This window comes from Schistocerca cancellata, chromosome 4 (genome assembly GCF_023864275.1).
Source record: "Schistocerca cancellata isolate TAMUIC-IGC-003103 chromosome 4, iqSchCanc2.1, whole genome shotgun sequence".
Taxonomy (NCBI): Eukaryota; Metazoa; Arthropoda; class Insecta; order Orthoptera; family Acrididae; genus Schistocerca; species Schistocerca cancellata.
Window position 1 is genome coordinate 59,891,059 of NC_064629.1, and position 14,444 is coordinate 59,905,502.

Below are 14,444 nucleotides of genomic sequence, written 5' to 3' on the forward strand. Positions count from 1 at the left end.
ATGGATGTTACAACACAACGCAGACACAAATTTAAATATAGTGAACAGACGCATCAGGATGGACAGTTCATAATTTTGTGAAGAAAATGGGGCATGAGGGAGATGTGAACCCGGATCTCCCTCATTGCAGGCCAACTCCATTATCACGTAACCACAATGCCATGATCACTGCGGTTTCTTTGATGTTGCATATCTTGAGCTTGGACCGTTCACTGTTTCAATGTTGCTTCTTTTTTCATTGTTCAGTACAACTACTTCCTGTTTTCATGCTTGATCTGCGTTCAGTTTTTGACAGGCTGTCCATGGGCCATCTTACCACTAAATCTGAGGGGGCAGGGGGCGATGGGGAGTTTCCCTTGTAACAAGTTGACTCAGGAAGTATGAGATAGATGCAGGACCAGACTACACTGCCATTTTCCCAATGCAATGGGTGTTTCAGGCAAGCATAGTCACAGCATAGTGAATGTTACAAGCACAGAATATAATTTCTTATGTATTAGCTAACACTTGGTTTAAGAATCATGATAGAAGGTTGTATACATGGAAGAACCCTGGAGATACTAAAAGGTATCAGATAGATTATATAATGGTAAGACAGAGATTTAGGAACCAGGTTTTAAATTGTAAGACATTTCCAGGGGCAGATGTGGACTCTGACCACAATCTATTGGTTATGACCTGTAGATTAAAACTGAAGAAACTGCAAAAAGGTGGGAATTTAAGGAGATGGGACCTGGATAAACTGAAAGAACCAGAGGTTGTACAGAGTTTCAGGGAGAGCATAAGGGAACAATTGACAGGAATGGGGGAAAGAAATACAGTAGAAGAGGAATGGGTAGCTTTGAGGGATGAAGTAGTGAAGGCAGCAGAGGATCAAGTAGGTAAAAAGACGAGGGCTAGTAGAAATCCTTGGGTAACAGAAGAAATATTGAATTTAATTGATGAAAGGAGAAAATATAAAAATGCAGTAAATGAAGCAGGCAAAAAGGAATACAAACGTCTCAAAAATGAGATCGACAGGAAGTGCAAAATGGCTAAGCAGGGATGGCTAGAGGACAAATGTAAGGATGTAGAGGCTTATCTCACTAGGGGTAAGATAGATACTGCCTACAGGAAAATTAAAGAGACCTTTGGAGAGAAGAGAACCACTTGTATGAACATCAAGAGCTCAGATGGAAAACCAGTTCTAAGCAAAGAAGGGAAAGCAGAAAGGTGGAAGGAGTATATAGAGGGTCTATACAAGGGCGATGTACTTGAGGACAATATTATGGAAATGGAAGAGGATGTAGATGAAGATGAAATGGGAGATACGATACTGCGTGAAGAGTTTGACAGAGCACTGAAAGACCTGAGTCGAAACAAGGCCCCCGGAGTAGACAACATTCCATTGGAACTACTGACGGCCTTGGGAGAGCCAGTCCTGACAAAACTCTACCATCTGGTGAGCAAGATGTATGAAACAGGTGAAGTACCCTCAGACTTCAAGAAGAATATAATAATTCCAATCCCAAAGAAAGCAGGTGTTGATAGATGTGAAAATTACCGAACTATCAGTTTAATAAGTCACAGCTGCAAAATACTAACGCGAATTCTTTACAGACGAATGGAAAAACTAGTAGAAACGACCTCGGGGAAGATCAGTTTGGATTCCGTAGAAATACTGGAACACGTGAGGCAATACTGACTTTACGACTTATCTTAGAAGAAAGATTAAGGAAAGGCAAACCTACGTTTCTAGCATTTGTAGACTTAGAGAAAGCTTTTGACAATGTTGACTGGAATACTCTCTTTCAAATTCTAAAGGTGGCAGGGGTAAAATACAGGGAGCGAAAGGCTATTTACAATTTGTACAGAAACCAGATGGCAGTTATAAGAGTCGAGGGGCATGAAAGGGAAGCAGCGGTTGGGAAGGGAGTAAGACAGGGTTGTAGCCTCTCCCCGATGTTATTCAATCTGTATATTGAGCAAGCAGTAAAGGAAACAAAAGAAAAATTCGGAGTAGGTATTAAAATCCATGGAGAAGAAATAAAAACTTTGAGGTTCGCCGATGACATTGTAATTCTGTCAGAGACCGCAAAGGACTTGGAAGAGCAGTTGAACGGAATGGATGGTGTCTTGAAGGGAGGATATAAGATGAACATCAACAAAAGCAAAACGAGGATAATGGAATGTAGTCGAATTAAGTCGGGTGAGGTTGAGGGTATTACATTAGGAAATGAGACACTTAAAGTAGTAAAGGAGTTTTGCTATTTGGGGAGCAAAATAACTGATGATGGTCGAAGTAGAGAGGATATAAAATGTAGACTGGCAATGGCAAGGAAAGCGTTTCTGCAGAAGAGAAATTTGTTAACATCGAGTATAGATTTAAGTGTCAGGAAGTCATTTCTGAAAGTATTTGTATGGAGTGTAGCCATGTATGGAAGTGAAACATGGACGGTAAATAGTTTGGACAAGAGGAGAATAGAAGCTTTCGAAATGTGGTGCTACAGAAGAATGCTGAAGATTAGATGGGTAGATCACATAACTAATGAGGAAGTATTGAATAGAATTGGGGAGAAGAGAAGTTTGTGGCACAACTTGACCAGAAGAAGGGATCGGTTGGTAGGACATGTTCTGAGGCATCAAGGGATCACCAATTTAGTATTGGAGGGCAGCGTGGAGGGTAAAAATCGTAGGGGGAGACCAAGAGATGAATACACTAAGCAGATTCAGAAGGATGTAGGTTGCAGTAGGTACTGGGAGATGAAGAAGCTAGCACAGGATAGAGTAGCATGGAGAGCTGCATCAAACCAGTCTCAGGACTGAAGACCACAACAACAACAACATGTATTAGCTGTGGCCAAGTGCCCAAACGAACATTAATATTAAAGAGAATTCTTTATTTTGTATACTCATTAAACCAACAGTACTATGACCATTGAAGGAGAAGAATCTTCAAATTCTGTATGCAATCACTCGTAGTACTGGTTTGCACTCAAACCCAATTCAAAGGCATAAATGGTCATTGCACAGAAGTATTCACATTTCTCTGACCTTGTTGACATTTACAGATATTTAGTGACACAATAGAAGCCTTTGCAACACTTTCAATACTCATACATCACAGAAACTTGCAATACTACATTGTATTTTTGGCCATAATCTTACGTTTTTGTACGAGGTGTAGAAATAAATGAGGAGTTTGTCAGTCAGAAAACTGAATGTCGCTCTTATGAACCTTTTTGAATGTAGTCCATCACATGGAGCACTCAGAATGCTAAGATTATGCGGCAAGCACATGTTTAAATAGCATTACCCTGCACTGTTTAAACAGAGGTTTCTTGATTATGAGACATATCTTTTATAATTGTTTTGGGTCCTTAAATGTAATTCAAACATAGCTATATTCTATATGTTAATTAATCACTGCTGATTTCATTGTAAGTGTGTCTTTGTGGTTCATGTCATAGGTCTGACTTACAAGGAGCTCCTTGAGTGCGAGATCATAATTTTAATCTTTAGTAAGGCTCATTTGAAAGTGTTGTATTAACAATTATGACAGGACAAATATTAGCTGCTAATGACTAACCACATGCATCAGGAGAGCGACAAAGTAAGGCTCTGTCAAGTGCAGAAATCAACCTTCTATGGGACGTACGTAATACACTTCACAAAATAGACATGAATGAAAAATGGTATGCCACAGTCATCACAAAGGTTCCCACCATAAAGATCGAAGGCAAACTCATTGGGAGTTACAAACCAATGACGTTCAGCTAGGTATCCACTCCTAAATAATGCATATAGAATCATAGTGGTGTAATGAGGTGATGAGAACTGTTGGAATGTCGTGGAATGCAACTGAATGCAAAGCAGTGTGTTGTGGAGCTTATCATGAAAATGGCTATCCTTTAAGGTGTAACTACAGATAGTGCCATAATGTTTTACAGGCATGAAAACAAGAGACTAGAGGCTGAATTTGAATTTGCCCAGTGGTTAGATAGTATGAACTCCAATGTCACACACTTTTCAGGAGGCATAGTTTGTGATTTTTATATGAAGACCAGGAATTGAGCAAAAATAAGTTATTTTGACCAACAATTGGCCAAAAGCAGTGCTCATACCATAGTTATCGTTCTCTTACGCCTGTTTACCCGCTCTTGATGCTGTGACATAAGTATTCCCTGCTGCCCTTGCAGTATCTCACACACGAGAAAGATTTGTGGGGGGCAGAGCACCTCCATCTTCTTGAAGCACAATAAATAGCTTTCTAGACAATTTAACATCCAGATTAACAGCTGGCATATTTGTATATGAATGCATTAAAGGCACTGATGTTAGTTGACCTTGATACAACTCTCTTGGTACCCCTAATCCCTGGGTTCCTTTCATATGCATTTCCTCTTCAAATCTTGATTGGTTGGAGTTGAAAACAAATTCCTTACTGAATGATGGGATAAGTTTGTTTATCCCATCTACAAATTTTCGGGCCGAGTCTGCAGTTCACTGTGCATCTAGTCGGTGATTTGTTGGAAATTTCATTATCTCTAGTCTTTCAGTTCTTTAGCAGTGTTTGAAGTTATGCAGCCATCCACTGCTTCCCTTGAAATTTCTGTAATCTATGCTGCGCACAATTTGACGTGCATAACATAGCATCCTTGAATGCTCAAATGCCAGTGTTTGTAACAAGTGTGCCTTGTCCTCCCTTGATTATGTATGATTTGTCTTTTGCACTACATGGTGAATATAGCTATGGACGTATTCGAAGTCTGTTCATAATTGTTTTTTATCATGCTGCTGATGATCTTCGATGTGCATAATTATGTTTAGTACCAGCTCCTTGGACAGCAATTGTCCATAACTGGGTAACACTGGAGATGGGAACTGTGGCTCTGGATGGAAAATTGTATGCAGCATGTAAAAAAAATTATTATGAACAGATTTAAATAAGTTTGCAGCAATCTGATCATGTAGTGTACATAAAAATTACAGATGTTCAACGGCAGACAAGGTACACTTGTTACAAAAACTGTTGTTTGTGCATCGCAGGGATGTTCAATACAATTTACAGGATGTGTACGATAGTGATCTAGTTCATTATGCACATCAAATTGCGTGCAATTTAGATTACAATGATTTCAAGGGAAGCAGTGGATGGTAGCATAACTTCAAAGAGTGCTACAGAATTGGAAGATGTAAAGGTAATGAAATTTCAAACAAAGTATCAACCTGATGACACATAGCAAACTGTGGAATCAGCCTAAAAATTTGCAGATGAGATAAACAAACTTATCCTATTATTCAGTAAGGAATTTGTTATCAACTGTGATCAATCGAGATTTGAAGAGGAAATGCATGTGGAAGAAACCCCGGAAATTAAAGGTACCAACAGAGCTATATCTGGATCAACTAATATCAATGCCTTAATGCATTTGTATACAATTATACTGACTGTTGATCTGGATGGTAAATTGGTGGGAAAGTTATTTATTGTGCTGCAAGAAGGTGGAAGTACTCTGCCCCATACGATTCTTTCTTGTGTGCATGATTTTGCATTGGCAGTAGGGAATATTTACGTCACAGCAGCAAAAGTGGGGAAAAGGGCTAAGAGAACTACTACTATGGTATGAGCACTGCTTTTGGCCAATAGCTAGGCAAAATAACTTGTTTTTGCTCGATTCCTGGACTGCGAATAAAAATCACTCTCGTTTAGAGCGAACTATGCCTCCTGAAAAGTGTGTGTGTGTGTGTGTGTGTGTGTGTGTGTGTGTGTGTGTGTGTGAGAGAGAGAGAGAGAGAGAGAGAGAGAGAGAGAGAGAGATATTGCAGTTCATACTATCTAACCACTGGACGAATTCAGCCTCTGGATGTTTCTTGTTTCCATGACTGTAAAACATAGCTTGGCCTTAAAGGATAGCCAGTTTCATGATAATCTCCATGACACACTGTTCCACATTCAGTTGTGTTCCATTACATTCCAACAGCTCTCATCACCCTGTTACACCAATATGATTCTATATGCATTCTTTAAGAGTGACTACCTAGCTGAACGTTCTGCATGGTTTGTAACTCTCAAGGAGTCCACCTTCAAACTTGATGGTGCGAACCTTCGTGATCACTGTGGCGCACTGTTTTTCATTCGGTGTTCATGGTGCAAGTTAATGGTTTCTTTTGAATGTTGGCTATGATTATTTTGTGAAGTTTAATACATACATCCCATAGAAGGTTGATTTCTGCACTAGCCAGGGACACATTTTCCGTTGCCCTCCTGATGCAGGTGGCAAGTCATTAGCAGCTAATATTTGCCTTGTCATAACTGTTAACACAACACTTTCAAATGAGGCTTACTAAAGACCTTGCACTCAAGGAGTTCCTTGTGAGTGAGGTGCAGACAGATTAAGACTCTAGATTCGCATTTGGGAGAAGTGTGTTCAAAATTCTCACCTGGCCCTCATATTTTACATTGGAGAGCCAAAGAAACTGGTACACCTACCTAGTACCAGGTAGTGTATCCACGTGCATTCAGAAGAGCCGCACCACAACGTGCCATGGACTTGATTAATGTCTGAAGTAATTCTGGAGGGAATTGACACCATAAATCCTACACTGCTGCCCATAAATCCATTAGATTATGAGGTAGTGGAGATCTCTTGCGTGTTGCAAGGTACCCCAGGTATGCTCAATACTGATCATATCTGGGGAGTTTGGTGGCCAGTGAGAGTGTTTAAACTGAGAAGAGTGTTTCTGGAGCCACTACGTAGCAATCTGAACGTGTAGGCTGTCGCATTGTCCTATCGGAATTGCTCAAGTCCATCGGAATCCACAGTGGACATGAATGGATGCAGGTGATCAGACAGGATGCTTAGGTACATGTCACCTGTTAGAGTCGTATCTAGGTGTATCAAGGGTCCCGTATCACTTCAACTGCATGCGCTTCACACCCTTACAGAGCCTCCACCAGCATGAACAGTCCCCTACTGATATACAGGGTCTATGGATTTATGAGGTTGTCTCCATATCCATACATGTCCATCGGCTCGATTCAATTTGAAATGAGACTCGTCCAAGCAGACAGCATGTTTCCAGTTGTCAACAGTCGAATGTCCGTGTTGATGGGCCCAATGCATAAGGCTTTGTCTTCTGCAGTCACCAAGGGTACACGAGTGGGCCTTTGGCTCCATAAGGCCATATCGATGATTTTTTGTTGAATGGTTCATACACTGACACTTTTAGATGGCTCAGTATTAAAATCCGCAACAATTTGCGGATGGGTTGCACTTCTGTCACCTTGAACAATTCTCTTTAGTCGTCATTAGTCCCGTTCTTGCAGGATCTTTTTCCAGCCGCAGCAGTGTCGGGAATTTCACATTTTACTGGATTCCTGATAATTACGGTACACTCGTGAGAAGATCGTACTGGAAAACCCCACTTCATCGCTACCTCGGAGATCCTGTGTCCCATCGATCGTGCACCGACTATAACTCCATATTAAAACTCACTTAAATCTTGATAACCTGCCATTGTAGCAGCAGTAATTGAGGTAACAACTGCACCAGACACTTGTTGTTTTATATAGGCATTGCCGACCGTAGCACCATATTCTGCCTGTTTAAATATCTCTGTATATGAATATGCATGCCTGCACCAGTTGCTTTGGCACTTCAGTCTAGATTTTCTATAGTTATCCTAAATAACATCAAGCAAGTACCTGAATTTTCAGGGTCATAGCTGATCTACTTATTAATTTTCGCTCATCCTGAACTTGTGATCTGTTGCCAACATCACCATTGTTAACAGGACATTAAACCTTGATCAGAAAAATAATGTATTCCCCAAGACACAGTAAAAAATTTCTGAAGGGTACTGTTACTGCTGTTTTTGAGAAGACTATTTAAACTCTGGGTTACAGTGAGAATGTACTGTGAATTCCGTAGGTAAGAAATTACAAGCTACAAGTAATTTTTAAAAAAAATTGTAAATCTCACTGTCAAAACAGTTCAAACAACATACTTTCAAGCATATTATGGCATTATAGGCAGTGTTGGAATATACGTTACATATATGTAACGGGAACTGAAGGGTTTTAGGAAGTGATATCTCAGAAGGATCCATCCTATGCCTGTTATTTTTCTTGCATTTGTTAATGATCTTTCATCAGTTACATTGACAGATGCTAAATTTGTGCCATTTCCAGGTAATATAAAAGATGTGATAAACAGGAAGAAAAGAATAGTTTTAAAGAAGCTAATAATTTTCATGTACATTAATAAATTATGTATCGAATTCATCACCACTAAACTTTGGAAAGGCGCAGTACATGCAGTTCAGATATGCATAACTTGTCAGCACAATTGAACTTATTTAGCTGATGAGTTTGCATTGGTGATCTCACTGAAGTTTCTCTTCAGTTCTCCTCTTCATGTTCTATTTGTCCTAGTTCTTGGTTTGTCTCCACAGATTGATGATAATTGACAAATGTTCTGAATTTAAATTTGTGCTGTATCATGTCACCTGTGATGCCAATTTCCAGAAAAATCTTTCAGTTTTAAGAAGACAGTTGTTCTTAACCTTTATACAAATGACAACATATCTTTTGGTTCAGCTGTCATTATTCATTCTGAAAATTTAAGATTTTCTTAGTATGCTGATAAGATTCCTTTATAATCCACATTCCTCCTATACAGACAGGCCAAAAATTTTCTTTGCACTCTTCCTTTCTGTTTTTCTGTGCCCTGAATTAGTGATCCACATCCAGTTGTCAAGGTCAGCAATGTATAAACTGCTTATGGTGTAATTACTGTGTTGTTGATGCCATGGTTTTCATTCCAGGAGATAGATATTTTATTGTATCTGTGCCAGGTGATTCTATAGGCTTTTTGTAGTTGAGGAATTCTCTCTTTGTTTACTTCATTGTTTAATCATGAAAGTTAATGATGGTGACAATGCCCTTCAGACATGAACGAATGTCCGAAGGAACAAATGTTCTGATGATTACAGCTGTGGTAATGAAAGTTGTATATTTTCCCATAAGGTTATGAGTTATCTGTGTGTTATTAATAGTAAATACCACATAACTGTAAATGTGACTTCATTTAACAATGTTATTTCATTTTAGACACTTTACTACAACCACCTAGGGATTATTTTATGTATTTAAGTGTGTACATATTTACACATTTATGACACATATTGTGTTAATTTTTCTTGTAAAATGAGCGAAGTTTCCTTACTTGATTTGCATCCATGAGAAACCACATCATTTAGGACTTACAGGATGAACATATAATCTAAGCATATCAGTTGTTTGGTTATATTCGGTGTTGGAAATTCATCCGTCACCATTCTTGTCTTCAAGGTGCCCTCATCAAGCTGAGCAATTTGTTTAGAGAGCATGTTAATTAGAAAATTAGAAAAGTCATTAACTGAAAATATTCAAGGCAATATGACCCTGAAAATTTGAGGTGAGCTAGGAGACATATTTCGGTATAAGCACATGTACTGTTCAATAGTGCAAATTCCCAGCAGTCAAGAAACTCATTTTATGTTTCTTGAAATTAATTATCTTGTGTGGTAATTGAATAGGAGTTAACAGAGGTTGACACTTTCCATTGTAAATTCTTTCATAACTACTTAGAGATTGTGTACTTTGAGTAAATACTTTTGTTACTTTAATTTTTCTGTACAAAATGACATACAGCAGCATTGATCCACTAACTCGGTAACTGATAATTTCGTGTAATTCACTTTAAGTTGCAGTATGTAAACAGGATGATTCACATTTATGTAAGGATAATAGTTACATGTATTTTCGTAAACCTATTACCAGCAACATTTTCTGTAATCCAAAATTCTGTTGGTTCTGGAAGTCCATCAGAAACAGTAATTTCCAATCTTGCCAAATTTTAAGGCATTGTGTACCAAATGACAGTTTGTTCCTAAGCTGCTCCCTATGATACCAGCAGCTGCATTGATCGTTAACAGTTATCCATAATGACGGTGTTGATAAATGACAATGAAGGATTGCTGTGCATTTCTAATATTAAGAATTCTATATGACCGGAAGGAAAATGTATTGAGTGTGTTCTTAAGTGATTGTTATTTATTTGCTACGTTTGAACAATTGCAATTGATTATGTCAATGTTATGTTACTATAGTTTAACTAAATTGTAGATCATCAGCTGAGTGTAGTATGTGACTATCTGTACAAAACTGACATTGCTTTGTCCACCAATCTTAACTTGGTCATGTACAAACATACTTCGTCTTACCAATTACCCAGACTGACAGCAGCTTCCAGATTGTCAATAAATGCTGACACATTCATAATCGCTCTACTCGAGAAAGGAGGCACCAGGCTAGCTGCAGTGGAATCCACAGAAGAAACAGGTACACTGAATGAAGCTTATAACTCTTCTGTCCCGGCGAGTTCACATTTTCTACTTGTTATCTGCCATTAAAGTAGGTAAAGTGTCCACATGCCTTCATAACATGGGAATATTCTGTGATAGCTCAGCCATCTGCTTCATCAGATTCGTCTACTTCCTGTATCATCATTGCTCATTTTTTCAGGCATTTGTCCAACCACTATCTACCAAAAATGCAATATACTTAAACTGCATCACACATTAACAAAGCAGTGGCAGCTACCACAAACATTCGAGCATAAGTACAAAAAAATGATATCAGTCCATACGATGGATCATCCGATCAAGACTCAAGAACACTGATATGCCTCATGCCCATAATGTTGGCAAGTACTATATGTAGCTGGTACTGGCTGCATACATGCAGTTTGTGACCTGCCAAATTACAATACTGGCACCTCGTTGGCTGTAAATAGTACTCCCTACAATTTCCTTTTAGCTGTAATAAATCTGCCAGTACGCATGGTTTGGTAAATTACACCTTCACATTCTTATACACCTCACTTCTAGCTATCATGGCAGTATACAAAACAAAAGGCCGCAAAAACATGAAACTCACTCAGCAAAACCATATTGCTGAACTGTATGTTGTGGATCAAAACATGGTCCTGGACTCAGCTACAGACATCAGTGACCATTTCTGATACCAGGCCTCTAAGGTGGATGGTGGAACTGGGATTGCAGAGGTCAGGAGGCCATTAGTTAACCACCCTGGGTGTTGGAGTGGTGCAGTGATTGGATAAGTGGTAGTGGTTGAATATATCATCATGAAAACATCATTATTAAAACATTCATCTATTGCTCATCAACTACAATAGTCGTGGTGATACTGGGAGAAGCCAACATCTCGTGGATGTAAGCGGCAGCCTGTGAAGAGGTGCGTCCATCGACTGGTAGTCCACCAGTGTGCAATATTATTTAGCTTGGTGGAGTGACGGCGTCAGCAACTCGATAAGGCTACTGATTACAGCAGTGAGCGGCAGCCCACAATGCAGACTAGACGCTGCACAGCATGGGGCACACTGAGGTGCACAGCATGGAGGTGGACACTAGTTGATACTCTAGATTCATAGAGCATTGCTGGACCGCCCTCAGAGCTGGTGGCTGGCAGACTGCTATCCCTCTGACTAGAACTAAGGAGTATTAATACAGGCTTGACCAGTCCTTGTTTTGCTAAACCATCAGTTTGTGTCATGTAAGCCATAACAGAACCATGGCATAGAAGTGAATCAATCAGGTCAACATGCCACAGCGGCTCTGCCTTTCTGCTGCATCAGTTCTATTACACTTTTGATCCCTCTGCTTGGCCTTAGCATGTGGTAACCTCGGGACACCTCAGAGACAGTGCTTACCAATAAGCAGGTAGCCCCTGATCTCACCTCACATAGCCAGTCTGAACTGACCTGTTGTCATGGTCTCTTGCGGTAACAGTGGAAGATGTCTCAATTTCACTCAGCTGTGCCCAGTAAATTATTTGTGGTGCAACTATTCTGTGTAGACAGATTGCTAATTACATTGTAAGTATTGAACCAAAAAGTGAAGTGTTGTAATTTGGAAGTTTTCTCTAATTATTATTATTATTATTTTTTATTTTTTATTTTTCTTAATACATCAACTGTTGTGGGATTGTTCGTCCTGTCTGCAGGTGCAATTTGTATCTGTATCCATGTATTCTGTATACGTGAGAACTATTTGAGTAGTTTTGTTTACAGTACATAATCTATACATTTCCAGTGTCTGACACACACACTGATATGTGTGACTACACTTTGGTGAAAATTTTTGGTGACTTGATCAATCAAGTTGAGAAGTGGGAGCGAGCTATCATCCATCTGCAATATTTTCTTGGGCGCCCCGTGCTCATTATTATTATTATTATTATTATTATTATTATTATTATTATTATTATTATCATCCCATCTTGGGGAGATGCGCGGCCCATTCTCCCCCGACTCTAAGGAAACCGGCTGCCATGTGTATCACCTGTTGTAATTTCAATCCATTGTAAAGTCAATGTTGATACCCTACCTTACTCATCATCATGGTTTTCCGCCAGGAAATACTTGTCGAATGAGCACTGACTATGTTATTCACCCGATAGTGATCAGCTCCCTCATGGAGTGAGGTGCTACTTTTCATCTGGTTTATTGCACTGATCATAGATAGAACTTCTACGATGTGACTTTTCAGCGGGAAAGTGACAGTGGCCTAGTTAGCTATTCTGAACCATTATTCAATAAAATACACTGATTGAATAATAACATTATTCAATATTTGTCAACAGTTAGTTAAGCTTGGTGAAGTAAGCCTATACAGAAAAGGTGAGCAATAGTCAGATTCAGCTACTGACAACTGACTGTGCTTCATCATATCCCTATCTTTCCTATCACCTCATAACCTGCAAAATAAAGAAAAAATATTGTAGTTTGCATCACTGAATGTGCACAAATGTCATATTAGATTTCTTGCTGCTTCCAGTGAGGGCTCATCTTCTAATAATCACATGAGCATGTAATGTGCTATGCAATGCTGCCACAGAAGTACACAGTACAATGAAAATGCTAAAGACAACTGTTGCATTTTTGTTTACTTTCAGTACCTGGTGTTAATTAAGTATTTTAAGGCAGGCTTCATTTGACAAAGAAGTAAAGCCTATTACGCCAAATCTCCTAAGTTGCCTTAAAACCCAGAGGCTTCACCATACTACAGGCCATTATTTAGCCATATTTAGCCAAACATTTATGGAGAACCAACATATACAGGGTTATTACAAATGATTGAAGCGATTTCACAGCTCTACAATAACTTTATTATTTGAGATATTTTCACAATGCTGTGCACACACATACAAAAACTCAAAAAGTTTTTTTAGGCATTCACAAATGTTCGATATGTCCCCATCAATGAGTTCGAAAGCATCGTTGATGCGAGCTCGCAGTTCTGGCACGTTTCTTGGTAGAGGAGGTTTAAACACTGAATCTTTCACATAACCCCACAGAAAGAAATCACATGGGGTTAAGTCGGGAGAGCGTGGAGGCCATGACATGAATTGCTGATCATGATCTCCACCATGACCGATCCATCGGTTTTCCAGTCTCCTGTTTAAGAAATGCCGAACATCATGATGGAAGTGCAGTGGAGCACCATCCTGTTGAAATATGAAGTCGGCTCTGTCAGTCTCCAGTTGTGGCATGAGCCAATTTTCCAGTATGTCCAGATACACGTGTCCTGTAACGTTTTTTTCGCAGAAGAAAAAGGAGCCGGAAACTTTAAACCGTGAGATTGCACAAAACACGTTAACTTTTGGTGAATTGCGAATTTGCTGCACGAATGCGTGAGGATTCTCTACCGCCCAGATTCGCACATTGTGTCTGTTCACTTCACCATTAAGAAAAAATGTTGCTTCATCACTGAAAACAAGTTTCACACTGAACGCATCCTCTTCCATGAGCTGTTGCAACCGCACCGAAAATTCAAAGCGTTTGACTTTGTCATCGGGTGTCAGGGCTTGTAGCAATTGTAAACGGTAAGGCTTCTGCTTTAGCCTTTTCCGTAAGATTTTCCAAACCGTCGGCTGTGGTTCGTTTAGCTCCCTGCTTGCTTTATTCGTCGACTTCCGCGGGCTACGCGTGAAACTTGCCCGCACGCGTTCAACCGTTTCTTCGCTCACTGCAGGCCGACCAGTTGATTTCCCCTTACAGAGGCATCCAGAAGCTTTAAACTGTGCATACCATCGCTGAATGGAGTTAGCAGTTGGTGGATCTTTGTTGAACTTCGTCCTGAAGTGTCGTTGCACTGTTATGACTGACTGATGTGAGTGCATTTCAAGCACGACATATGCCTTCTCGGCTCCTGTTGCCATTTTGTCTCACTGCGCTCTCGAGCGCTCTGGCGGCAGAAACCTGAAGTGCGGCTTCAGCCGAACAAAACTTTATCAGTTTTTCTACATATCTGTAGTGTGTCGTGACCATACGTCAATGAATGGAGCTACAGTGAATTTATGAAATCGCTTCAGTCATTTGTAATAGCCCTGTATCTTA

General features: G+C 39.7%; 1 protein-coding gene across 1 annotated transcript in view; it reads left to right on the forward strand.

The window, feature by feature from the left end:
- The window catches only part of LOC126184931 (zinc finger FYVE domain-containing protein 9), a 412,866-nt gene that overhangs the window by 138,206 nt on the left and 260,216 nt on the right, over positions 1-14,444 (forward strand). The window lies entirely within an intron of this gene.